The sequence below is a fragment of the Paramormyrops kingsleyae genome, chromosome 16 (assembly GCF_048594095.1).
Source record: "Paramormyrops kingsleyae isolate MSU_618 chromosome 16, PKINGS_0.4, whole genome shotgun sequence".
Taxonomy (NCBI): Eukaryota; Metazoa; Chordata; class Actinopteri; order Osteoglossiformes; family Mormyridae; genus Paramormyrops; species Paramormyrops kingsleyae.
Genome location: NC_132812.1, coordinates 31,365,326 through 31,378,982, shown reverse-complemented (window position 1 = coordinate 31,378,982; position 13,657 = coordinate 31,365,326). Strand labels below are relative to the sequence as shown.

Sequence of the window (13,657 nt, the reverse complement as noted above, 5' to 3'; positions counted from 1 at the left end):
TAGGGTAAAAGGTGATAGCGCCGCAGGGCAGCGGGCATCAGGCAAGGTGCGCCCGGACACACGGCGCCAACACCCAGGGGGCACCACCGCCCCCCGCCGCAGCGCCCCCCCGCCGCAGCGCCCCCCCCCCCAACCCGAGGAGGTGTCTGGGGCCTCATCTGCGCAGGCGTCGCCGCCAAGCCGTTCAGACACAGATACCCACATTCACCAAACATATTATAAGCATAATTAATTATAAAGATAATCTGTAGAGATCCATGCTAGGATTTGCCCCAATCAGTCCTGCCTTTCGGGAGAAATCCTCCCCCTCACTTTCCACTGGTGCAGTTGTCACCGGGGCCGTTTGCTCATTTCTGTATCTGCAGACCAGTAAACAAGCCAGTATAAGTTTGTTTCTAAAACACGGTTCATGGAGGGCGCAGGAAAGTCCACGCTTTTGCTGACCTCTATCACCCAATGGACTGGCAACAATGTGGGGGCCATTTGGGCCCCTCGAGGACGGGACTGATCACGCTGAGAGAGGATATGTCAGTGTCACAGAAGCATGGCGGGCCGTACAGATCTTTATTAAATTGTTAAAGCATTTAAAAAGTTCTAAACAGCACTAAAAATTTTTTTTTATTAAAGGTTTTTGCTTTAATGAGCCTAATAAATACAGGATATTCTTGCCAAAGCACACATGTCAGGGAAAAGGATCACAGAGACTCGCATATAGACAGACATACACACAGATCCTAACAAAATCTCTGTCGCGTGAAATAAAAACCTACAAATATTTCCTTAGTTGTTGTGCTCATTTCTTTTTGGCAGTCTTTCGCTAGTTGCCCTCCTCTGACCGCTCTCTCCCACACCCACACACACAGACACGCACCATCAAATGATCCTGCTGTCTCGCCTGCCCCTCTCCCCCGCCCCCCCCCCCCCAGATCCTGCACAGCCTGTCTCTGTCGCCCTCCATCCTCGTCCCGCCCACTTCCCTCCCGCCTGCCCACCTTAAACGGCTTGGCCACACCCACCTGCACATAAAACTCAAATTCATGCTGCCTACCGCTGCTCACAGTCTTTTCCAGATTGTTCTACATAAACGTCTTCATACAGATAAAGGTAAGCAAATATATTTCATGCATATTACAGCTCACTGCTTCTGTATATGGTTGAAAATTCGCTATGCAACTGATATAGTGCCAGCAAGGGTCTGCTATTCAATTTTTTTCCCAAGCCACAGATTATCCTCTTCTCAGGCATTGAAAAAGTCTGCTAATAGGGGCATTTTGGCTTGCCCAGGAATTTAACGTTTCAAAATGTATATTTATTAAGGCATTGAAATTATAAACATGCATTTCAAAAGTGAACCTTAATATACATCAGCAACTTGAAGTTTTCTCACCCATTTACTATGTTTTAAATTTAACATTCCATATAAGGATTGCTTATACATTCAGTAAAGTGTATGTAATGAATAAGAGTCTGGCTGTGATGTCTGGATGGCTCAGTGGGTGGCGCTGTTGCCCAGCACCTCTTGGGTCAGGGGATCAGTACAGTATATGTGGAGTTTTTCCCCATGTCTTGCAAGTTTCCTGTAGGCATACCAGCTCCTTCCCTCAATCCAAACAACAGCATTTAGTAATACTAGTGTCTTTAAATTGCCTGGGTGTAAGTGGTTTAGGTCCTGTCCAGGGTAAGCGATTGGAAGATGGATGGGTGGTGAAAAAAATTCTATATAATTATGCTACATTATTCTGAAGGATGTGTCTTTGTTCTGTGGTATTTATCCTGTATTTCACCCACATGAAGGCAAAAAGGGCAGAGCGGGGTCTCTCGGGACCCCAGAGGCTGGCTAGTACACTGGCCCATTCGCTCAACATGGGCAACATCAGTTTCTCTTGATATCCCAGGCCCCTGCAGCAACATGTGCATTATACTGGCTAAAGGGCCACCCTGCTGTAGGTCTTAGGAACACTGAGGGGCTTGGTGACCTTGCTGTGTGCAGTCTCAGTCTCAGTCTCAGTCTAAGTCTCTGTCTCCATCCCACTCACATGGAGCTTGATTGCTGTCTGACTGACCGAGGCTGGAAGTGTGTGTGTGTGTGTGTGTGTGTGTGTGGTTTATATTACATTATGGGGGAAAATAATAAAAAATTGTTTTACTGATGTTGTGGGGACCATTTTTTGGGTTCCCACTAAAATCTGTGAATGCAATCAAAAAAGTAAAACTGCCAAAAGTCTCGTATTTTGTTTGGTTACTTATGGTTAAGGTTAGGGCTGGGTAGGGGTTAGGGTTGTCATGGTGGGATTAAAGTTTTCCCCATTTAAATAAATGGAGAGTCCACAGAAATATTACAAACCTATGTGTGTGTTTGTGTGTGGGGGTCAGACATACTTTAGTCCCCACAATGTGATGAAAACCTGTTATTCTGACATTGTGGGAACCATTTTTTCGGTCACCACAGAGGGAAATTGAATTTTTTTAAAATATGGGACTACAATCAAAAACGTACAAAAGCCAAAAGTCTTGTATTTTGTTTGGTTACTTACGGTTAGGATTACGGCTGGGTAGGGGTTAAGGTCGTCATTTTTGGGATTAGGGTTTTTCCCATAGAAATTAATGGACAGTCCCCACAAAAATTTGAGTACAGGTCTGTGTGCGTGTATGTGTGTGCCCATGTTCATGGGGACATATGAACAGCTGTACTAGAGGTGAATCAGGACGATCAATGTTGTGCACAAGAGAGAGGAGATTATGGCTTCAGTGGATATGAGCTCTGTCTGCGATAACAGCCTCTGTGACCCAGCATGCCATTCCCTGGAACAAATTATCAGATCCTTCCTGAGCATTTCAAGACAGCCGCGAGTGGACAGATCCTAAATGTCAGATGAATGGTTGTCAAGGAAGCTTCTAGAGAGGGAGTTAACTAAATGAAATGTAAATATCGGATTATATTTTATATATGAAATAATTTATTTTGGCACCCCTCCATCCGGTTCTCTGTGTGACGAGGAGGCCTGTTTGGCTGAACGTACCTTCTGAAATGACAATAAAATATTCTAACCAATGTTCAATCATCTGAATATTATATGTAGCACTAAAGCTTTTTGGCCGCCTGCTCAGCCATCACAGTGATGTGTTTGTGACAGACAGGAACTTCTTTTAATAGCTTGGTATTTACCGTCTCCCTTTTTTCTGATGAGAATATTTTCCACGCTACTCTACATTCTGAATAACCCAAAATGTACTCTAGCCCATTGAAAAGGGCCTAGTTCCATTCACTGCATCAGCCAAAAGGTATTAAATGTTCCGTCAGGACCTAAGCAAGAGTACTTTGAGACTGCAGAAACAATATCACAGGAGAAAATACAGCGGGATCAGTGGTCAATCAAAACTAGCATTACAACCAAAGCCATGTCAGCTAAGGACACTTTGAGTTGGACAGGATTTGCAAACTACCATTTCAATCAAACTGACCTGGATTTCACTTAAGCAAAAAGTTCTTGCTGTGTGCTGATTGGTCAGCTTCCTATAGTCATGCATGTGCCGCTAATGTTAATGTGAAACAGCTGGAAGAGTCTTTCAATCAAGGAAACAAACCAGTCGAAGTAGAAGAAGAACTGAACTATTTAGCCAAGCACAGGAGCCTTTCAGTTTTAAAGTATTTTGTAGAATTTTAAGTAGCTCAAATTGTCCTCCCTGATATGGATTGGGTAGCAACCCTAAACAACACTGGTTTTCAGCAAACGTAAAAGCAGTGATTGTAACGGGACATCTGTAGAGAAATGGGGTGTACACCTCAGGGAACTGGTAGCTGGATCAAAGCAAAATGCTTCAATTCAATAGGAACTAATTAGCTACTTGTTATCCGTTGAAATACCGTATTAATTTATTCTCTTTTCTAAGGATTTCTTCAACAAAGCAGCCCTACTGTGTGAAAACCAGAACCGTAGCGGTTATACGAAATAACACTGACACATTCTGGCTTAAGGCAGCAAACAGCAGTGACAATCCAATGGACAATCTCATCCAGAGTGATGTGAGGTCAATATTTGATACTTTGTCTTGGTGGGAATGTGTGATTTGAGGATATTTCCATGTAATTCACCACTCAAAATGATGATGTCATTCATTACCCAGAGATGTCATTAAATCCCAGCAGCCATGGAAATACGAGAAATATAACAATATTGGAGCCTTAGAATTTAAGCCTATGTGCAAAAGTATCATATTTAAAAATTATATTGCACACTTAAAAAATAGTCACATCATTCTACATTTTGACAGATATTATGGCGAGAGTTTTGGAAGTGCTGGATTCATACTGAATATTACTGTAATATGAATGGATACTGAATACTGTGAGGTGTCAAACTGAAAATTTAAACTTACAGATGTATAAGTATTCTCATTATAAACTTTAACCCTATTCATCCATAAATCATTAAAACCAGACTAAGATTTTTTTTGTTTCCTTTTATTCAGAATTGCATAGAAACTCACAAGAATTTTTACTTTTTCTAAATATAAGTTTTACTAAAAAGTTAACTATCCATGTATGCAGACACTATGCATCTAAGTATTAAAAGAAATTGTAAAGCAAAAATTAATAAGACTTACACTGTATTCCTAAGCATGTTCATTTCATTTATAAAAATTTTCCTTTGGCACAATTTGTCATGACATCTCATAGCATTCTTGGTGACAGCACTTTTTAGTGAGTGTTTTCTTACATCACACTGGATTTCAAAGGCACTGACTCCTTCTTTTCGGAGCATAAGTGTGAGCCTGTCCTTGATGATGTTTTTCCATGGAAAAAAATGTTGCCATCTGTCACGTTTCCGTGTGGGCGAACGGGGAAGCAGGCAGATCGAGCCGAGAGGACGGGTAGAAACAATCCGCAATCCGCCACATAGAAGCCGGGGAAGTTTGCGTGCCTTCTGCAGGGGGTGCGCATTTCCGTGCGGGGGTTCTTCCCTCAGGAGGTCCTCGCTTTGGCTGGCTAGGTTGTGGGCTTCGGGGTCCTCTTGGACCTCGGGTTGGGACCGCCAATACACAACATCTTGCAGCAGACCGAGACGCTGGTGCTCGGTCTGCTGCGCTGTGTTTTCAGCGAGATCTGTCATTCTGTCACGTTTCCGTGCGGGTGAACGGGGAAGCAGGCAAATCGAGCCAAGAGGACGTGTAGAAACAGGGGTTTATTAGCAGGGAAGCAGACAGCACGATAGACAACGGCTGACATCACCAATGACAGATCTAGGGAAACTCACGCAGACGCGGACTAAATATACAAGACAGGTTGAACCGAACAAGCAACAGGTGATTGCAATTGGGGTAGTACACGTAGGCAATGAGGGGCCAAGGTTCCAAAGCTGAAAGCCCAAAGCCCTTAATGAACTTGTGAGTGGAAGTAAATAATCCTCATTATATACATTACTGTGATGAATTGGGGGATATTTTAGAATGATTGGCTGGAACAATAAATTTTTCAACTGAAGACGTGAAAAGTCAAATCAAAGAATTCACCATTCAGCATGTGGGACTTTGCTGTGGTTTGAGTTTAACTTACTTTCCTAAACATCTGATATGCTGGTCTAATACAACAAGAGACTCGTAAAAGAATTATGAATCTCAAGCAAATTCTACATAAAAACAGAAAAATGTGGCCGATATATACAGACGATTCTTGGATTTCTTGACAGAAAAAAACAGGCTTATTTGATGAGGGAGGAAAGGTCTGCAGGAACAGAAAATAACTTTTTTTCTTAAATTATCTAGATTAAATTTGTAAATGCAACATTGTATTTGCCCCTGTATTTATCTCTTTTGTGCAAACAATCTTCTGGTGCACAGCTTTCAGTTGGTCATGAATGAGAACAGACAGGAAAGGGAGGTTTCCCCCAGGGACCTGTTTCCAAACTTCCTGAAGGCAGGCAATGCTGATTTCCCCCTTGGTGGTCTATGGGACGCCTTATAAAAGAAGCATCGACATGTGAAGAATGCCGGGAATGGACTAGGATGGAGCAGACCTTCAGACCCTTCCACGGTCAGAATGCTGGCTGAGAAGCCGACCTTTGGCTGACAGGTCTGTGAGGTTCTCAATGCGGGACGTGGATAAGGCAGGAAGGGGAAAAATGAACAACAAGGTGAATGAAGAGGCGGATTCAGAGAACGAAAAGCCTTGAGGTCAGAAAGAAGCTGTTCGACACTGCAGTCTGCACTGCTACTATATCGTAACTCAAAGTCAGGACACACAGACCTCTGGTTATGATGAAGATTCACTTGCTTTCTTGGGCTCCCCAAGTCACATGGGGTCACAAAGGAGATGTCCAGCATACTGGAAGAAAGACAATGATTGATGTTCCTGGAGCACCCAGCTAATCTCTGTGCTGGTGGGAGAACATGTTTTACAGTCTTCAGCTGTGGACCTGGCCAAATTTCAGCTCTGTCAGCAGCCTTCACATTCCTCCATCTGGTGTAAGTGCTGTGTGCCTTAGATGCTCGATGGAACAGAGGCTGCATTGTTTGTGCCCATGGTGTGTGTGGTAGCATTTTTGGTGCAGCATTTTATTCCCAATTTCCATCTTATAGAGCTGCAGACCAGGTGAATCACCTCAGGTGAGCTGGCCAGCAATGTTCCTGGAGGAGTCAGTTGGCCGATGGGCTTAAATGCATCCGCAAATACCAGTCACATAATGGGAATTCCTCATTAAGAGCCACACCATGTAACCACTTCCAACAATGATGTTATTTCCTAAGAACTGGTGAGCTTTTCCAGATTACTAATTTCAGCATAATTGGGAGGATGGGAAAATGGGCACATATGCGTGTCCTTGGGAACATGAAGGACATTTCATATCCATTCCCGAGGCTCCTGGAGGAAGGACCCTGCTTTGTATCACTTCTGAGCAGAGTCGGGTAATTCAGGTCCAGACCCTGTTTGACAGAGATTTCAGGGATTTTGTTTCAACCAACCAGTTGAGTACTTTGTGACCGTGACTCTTTATGCTCAACCGGTCGGCTGAAAAAAAATCTTGGTCTGGACCTTTACTCTCTGACCTGAATTATCCACCTCTGCTTCTGAGTTATGACAAGTCAACTTATTAGTCTGGACTACATTTTATTATGAAACCAAAAGAGGTTAGCCCACAATGATCATATTAATCTTACAAGTCATTAATGGTCCATCATCATGCATAGGTCATATATGTCATTAGATTTTAAACATTTTAATCTGACAGCGACTGTGTGAATGCAGACCATTTGGTAGAATTTGCTTCTTGCTTAATGTTTGGTGCCTCTTTGTGTTAAATTCATAAATGATCTGGGATTTAAATGGGCTGCAGCCTCAATAAGAAATGTTATCAGTTAGGTATTTAAACGGCCAAGATTATAAACTGAAATTTCAGAGTACAACATGTAGCACATGTTTTTGTTCTGGTGCATGCTGAGCGGGTTCGGTCTGGCCTGAGATATCTGACAAATGGAACATGTCTAAAACAGTTCCACTGGGAGCCATGCTGGTGGCATCTGTATAAGATGCATAAAACAACCTTCGCTGACTCCATCCATGGTCTCTCTGGAGCTCTAAGATACTTACCCTATCACTCTCTGAATCTAAAAGCCCTTCAGAGAAACCTCTTTCAGTCATTACCCACCGATTATCACGATCAGTGAGGACAGGGACATAGATGTCCGAGTGTGACGACGCGAGAATGATGACAGACACGAGTATCAGCTTCAACGAAGTATAATTGAATGGCAACAGAGGCGTAGGCGCCTAGTGGTGAACCCAACATCCGGGTCGAGCGCAATCAAGACAAAACCAACTGATTGCCGATAACATCACTCTAACTACACCCGTAACATCCTCCTTTTCCAAGTAATCATTACCCAACCATACATAACTTAGAAAATGCCAATATGTGACAAAATTGAGTTATAGTCTTTGGCCCTTTGTTTTTTTTTTTTTTTTTTTTTTTTTCACAAGCCACAACCATGCGTCCCAGCTATATTAGCCTGCATCCATCACGAACAGTACCGAACCAACGTATCACAAATTAAGCCTCGCAGGCGGCTTAGATAGCCGTCCAGCCCTGGTATAAGTGTGTCCAACTGAGGTTTCCGCACCATCAGGGCCGGGGGTGCTTGGTGCAAGCCCGGTGGGGCTCGGGGCAATCACAGTCACGGGAGTCTCTTCTGCAGAGCTCACTGGTGCGTGTGCCGCCCCGGGCTCTAACACACCCTGGGCGGCTCTTGCCGACGACTCAGCCACCCGGAGGTCGATCCTGTTGCGTCGAAACAGGCTGCCGTCGATATCCACCAGGTAAGATCTCGGTGCGACTTTGCGGAGGCAGGTGCCAACCTTCCATAGACCTGAATTGTCACTAGGCAAGGGCCGCATTCGGACAGTTTCCCCAACCTCCAGCTCTGGCAAGTCCCGGGCGGTCCGGTCATAGAAGCACTTGGCCAGTTGCTTCCTGTGGCGCAGCTTGTCCGTGACACCTACCACCACAGCTGGTTCAAGGAGCTTAGCCGTCGCCGGAATAGAAGTCTTCAGTCGACGAGACATGAGGCGTTGTGCTGGGCTGCTATCCAGGTTTTCCGTTGGAGTGTTCCTCCAGTGTAGTATGGCTTTCCAGGGGTCACTACCATCACGTGCAGCTTTGCGCAGCAAAGCCTTCGCGATCTTGACGGCCGACTCTGCCTTGCCGTTTGCCTTAGGGTGTCGAGGTGAGGAGGTTACATGCTCAAACTCCCAAGCAGAGGCGAATCGTGTGAAGAGAGAGGAGAACTGGGGACCGTTGTCCGTGATGACCCTCTCTGGCTGGCCGTGTCGCGCAAACTGTGCTTTACAACGCCTGATGACAGTCTCTGCGGCTAGATCGGGGAGGAGCTCAATTTCCCAGAAGTCTGAGTAGTGGTCCACTAAAAGGAGATAGTCCTTTTGCCTATGGCTGAACAGGTCCATGCTCAGAATTTGCCATGGCCTGGTGGGCAGGTCGTGTGAGAGCATGGTCTCCTTTTGCTGCTTGCGAGCAAATTCATTGCAGGTTGAGCAGGTGCTCACAAAGTCCTTTATCTCTGCCTGCATGCCGGGCCAGTAAAGTGTCTCTCGGGCATGTCTGTAGCATGCGTCCCCTCCTATGTGACTCGAATGTATGCGTGTAAGCATCTCAGGGCGTAGTGATTTTGGGACGATGACTTTCTGACCCCGGAATAGGACGCCATTCTGTACACTAATTTCATCCCTGAATGCCCAATATTCTCTAACGGCCAGAGGAGCGTCTTCCTTCACCTCTGGCCAGCCCACAAGAACTGTGGATTTCAGGGACTGTAGACATCCGTCCCGGTCAGTGTGCCGCTGTATTTGTTCCAAGCGTTTGTCACTCACGTTCAGGTAGGCTGCCTGATTCACATACTGCAGGTCTATCTGCTCCCGTTGCAGAAAACAGATAGCGTGCCTCTGGTAGGTCGTTCCACTGCCCGTGCATGCAGCTGCAGCTCTGCTGAGAGTGTCGCTGATGAACATTTCAGGGCCCGGTCTGTAAATGACCCTCAGGCAGTAGTTCTGCAAAGTCATGAGCATGCTCTGAAGCCTCTTGGGTGCGCTGAGAAGAGGTTTGCTGAATATGGAGATCAGAGGCTTATGATCCGTCTCCGCTGTGATCAGGTCGCGGCCATATAAATAGTGGTGAAACCTCTGGCATGCGAAGACGATGCTGAGGCACTCCTTTTCAATCTGCGCGTAATTCTGTTCTGCAGGTGTAAGAGCTCTGGAAGCAAACGCGATTGGCTGGCCCTCCTGCATAAGGCAGCATCCTAGACCACACTGACTGGCATCACTCTGGACCGTGATTGGCTTAGACACATCATAGTATCTCAGGACAGGCATTTTTGTTGCCAGCGACTTCAGCTCGTGTACAGCCGCCTCATGTTTGGGTAGCCAATGCCAGGGGGTGTCTTTGTCCAGCAGGCGTCGCAACGGCTCACAGACACTTGACAGATGAGGCATGAACTTGGCTAAGTAGTTGGCAAAACCGATGAGACGCTGTACGCCTTTAGTATCTGACGGGTTGGGCATGTCAGTGATGGCCCTCACCTTCTCTGGATCAGGCTTCAGGCCTGTAGCTGAGAGGATGTGGCCATGGAACTGGACTTCACTGACCTTGAATTGCAGCTTCTTTAGGCCCAGCCGCAGCTTGACCTCACGGCAGCGCTCCATCAGGGCCAAGAGCTTGATGTCGTGGTCACTCTCGGCCGCCTTGTCTGTATCTCCACAGCCCACGACTAGGATGTCATCTGCAATGGGCTCGATGCCGTACAGCCCCGCGAGAAGCTCATGCTGCTTCCGCTGATATACCTCAGGTGCCACAGACACGCCGAATGGTAACTTGAGCCACCGTTTCCTCCCCCAGGGGGTCCAGAATGTGGTCATAATGCTGCTCTCATAGTCCAATTTGCACTGCAGAAACGCATCACGGGCGTCCACTAAGGTGAAAACCCTAGCATTCGGTAGCTTGTACAGAACGTCCTCCAAAGTGGGCATGATGTAGTGAGAGCGTCTCAGGGCCTTGTTTAAAAATTTAGGATCGATGCATATCCTCAGCTTCCCTGGCTTTTTGACTATCACCATGTTGCTGATCCAGTCTGTGGGGTCTGTGACTGGGGCTATGTGACCGTCAGCCTCATACTTATCCAACTGGGCCTTGACCGCTGCCTTCATGGCAATGGGAACATTACGCGGGGCACATTGAACCGGAGGAATGGTGGGGTCCAGGTCGAAATGGACCTCTCCCGGGACGCATCCCACCGGCGAGGTGAACACATCGTTGTATTTACTAAGCAGCCTGTGCTTGGATAGGGGCCCAGGCTGCATATGTGCCACAATGTGAACATCCTCAGGAATCATGAACTGTATAAGGCCAAGGCGTTCGCAGGTGGAGCCTGACAGAAGGGGATGCTGGCTAGTTAGCACTATTTCAAAATTGAGTTTGTATCTTTGGCCTCTCACAATGCATTCGGTTTCAAAAGTGCCCATGGAACACAACGTTTCCCCTGAGTACAACTTCAGTTTTATGTCACTGGGGGCGAGCGGAGCGTTGGGGGCCAGTCTGACCTTGTCCTGTAGGCCCATTACATTGCATGTGGCTCCGGAATCCAATTGACATTTCTGTGGCTTGTTGTGAAATCGCAGTGTTACGAACCATTTTTTGCCTTTTGTTCGTACTGCACCGATTGATTCGTGCATGTAAATGTCCTCATCACTGTTCTGTCCTGAATGTTCTGTGGAATTGTCCAGACAATAAACTTTCCCCTCTGCTGGTCTTCGTTTGTTTTTTTGACACACCTTTGCAAAATGGTTATGAGTGCCACATGATTTGCATTGTCTGCCAAATGCTGGGCAGTGGTCCCTGCCCCTTGCATGGGAGTTGCCGCAATACTTGCATGAAAGAGCCAATTCTACCGTTCTGGGTGGATCGCTCCGCCTCAATTGGGTTTGCCTAGACTGTTGCCTGGCAACGGCGTGCACAGCCTCTGCATGCGGAGGACCGGCAATCTCCATTGCTCTCATGCGCATGTCCGTCAGTTCCGCTGCGCGGCACATCTCAATGGCGGTGGCTAGCGTCAGCTCCTTTACCCTTAGTAGTCTGCGTCTAGTGCTCTCATTGGCAACACCCAGTACTATCTTGTCCCGAATCAACTCGTCCCGTAGCTGACCGTACTCACAGGTTGCAGCTCTTTCTCTCAGCCTGGTCACGAAATTGTCTATGGGTTCTCCGTCCTCCTGTTTACAGCTCCCAAAGACGTACCTCTCGTATATAGTGTTCTTCGCTGGCTTGAAATACCTCTGCAGCGCGTCCAGTATGATGGCGGGGTCTCCTTGATCCTGTTCGGAGAGGTTCAGGTTGTGTCGGTAAATGTGCCGACAGTCACTGCCCATCACACTCCGTAAAGTAGCTGCCTGAATTTTCTTGTCCTTATCAGCTATGCCAGTGACAAGGATGTAGTCCTCATATTCCGCACGGAATATATCCCAATTAGCGCACCAATCGCCCGTGAAGCTCATAGGCGCGGGAGGTGGAATATTAGCCGCCATGGTGGGGATCACTGGGTGAGTCTGTCTCGTCCTCGGCGAGAGAATGGAATAACTTCAGCCCACGACACAAACCCAGCCGATGCTAGGCGGGCGCGGATAGTTAACTGAGAAAGCGTACACCGACTTCTGACACCATGTCCGAGTGTGACGACGCGAGAATGATGACAGACACGAGTATCAGCTTCAACGAAGTATAATTGAATGGCAACAGAGGCGTAGGCGCCTAGTGGTGAACCCAACATCCGGGTCGAGCGCAATCAAGACAAAACCAACTGATTGCCGATAACATCACTCTAACTACACCCGTAACAATAGACTGACCATACAGCTTCTTGGGTAACTTCCACTTCTCCACCATATACCTTCTTGGTGCCCACAAAACCGCAGTCACCAAATCGATCTTGAAGTCAGTAATGATGAAATTTCAGTGTTGATTCTTATGCCCTCCTCTTGAGATCCTGGTCAGATAAGGCCAAAAGCACAACATCAACTGAAAATTGCAAGGATGTAATTTATAGCCCCTATAGCAGATGCCATTTCAGTCATGGATCAGCCTTGCTATCTTGACCAATAAAATCAATAATAATAAACATGCACTCTTCCTAGAGGCTAACATCAACTCTGAAAGGCTTTGATTGTGTACTAAGGAGGTATATTAAGGGATCAAATAACACACAGTAGTGACCCCATATTTCTGCAGAACAGTATGTGCTGGGGAGTGTAGATGCTGCCTGATCCATTGCCAGGCCAGAATCTGTATTGTTTTCCTAGGTTCCTCCATCAGGCAGAGTCTCATCTGTCTTACCTTGGAATAGACTTTCCAAGGAAGAATATATGCTCATGTTTTCCTTTATAAATACAGGCAGTACCACCCCTGTTTCTATTCTGGAGACACTTTAGTCACCTTCGATTCAGCATTGAAGCGGTGCGTCAACCACATGCTTTAAACATCTGAATGGACTTTTATCTACTACCTAAGCAACTTCAGCTGTGGTGATAGACTTTAATCCTGCACTGCAATCATAGTCAGAAGGTATCTCCAGCATGTTGGGGAGCTCCTCAAATCTTTTTTTTTCCATCTCTCTACAATATCTGCAATAGTTGGTCTGCAGTTTTTCACCCCATCTTAGCACAGCCCTGACACGGTTCACCTCCCTCTCCTGAAGCACCAAACGGTTTTCCAAAACATTTTGGGGTCTCTCTGCATGGCCCCTGAATACTCCTCCTATGCCCAACCTTATACCTCTGTTACTTCTTGCACTGTGGCCTTTCTGGCCCATTGTTTCCTTTCAGCTGTCTCTGGAGACCATCATACAAGCATTTACCTGCTTCTTTAGCTTGACATTCCTCCTCACTCTAGCTGTCCACCAGCAAGTTCTAGGATTACTGGCGCTGGCCTTTTATGCAGCCGCCATGGCCACTGAGGCTTTGAGCAGGGCCCCCCACCGTGCTCAGCACACAGAAGAACATTACCCAGAAGCGTGAGCTGAATTCATCTGAAATAAAGGCTCCAGTCAGCCGTTCCTGGCAAACTCTGCTCGTCTGGGGCATCCTGGGCCATCTGGCTTCCTC

At 46.5% G+C, this 13,657-nt stretch overlaps 1 protein-coding gene across 1 annotated transcript in view; it reads left to right on the top strand.

Annotated features, from left to right (window-relative positions):
• Positions 1 to 1,001: 1,001 nt before the first annotated feature.
• LOC111850275 (uncharacterized) overlaps positions 1,002 to 13,657 on the top strand; it is a 33,772-nt gene continuing 21,116 nt past the window's right edge. The window contains exon 1 of the mRNA XM_023823995.2: positions 1,002 to 1,104. The gene's annotated coding sequence lies outside the window, so the exon portion shown is untranslated. The remainder of the gene's footprint in view (positions 1,105 to 13,657) is intronic.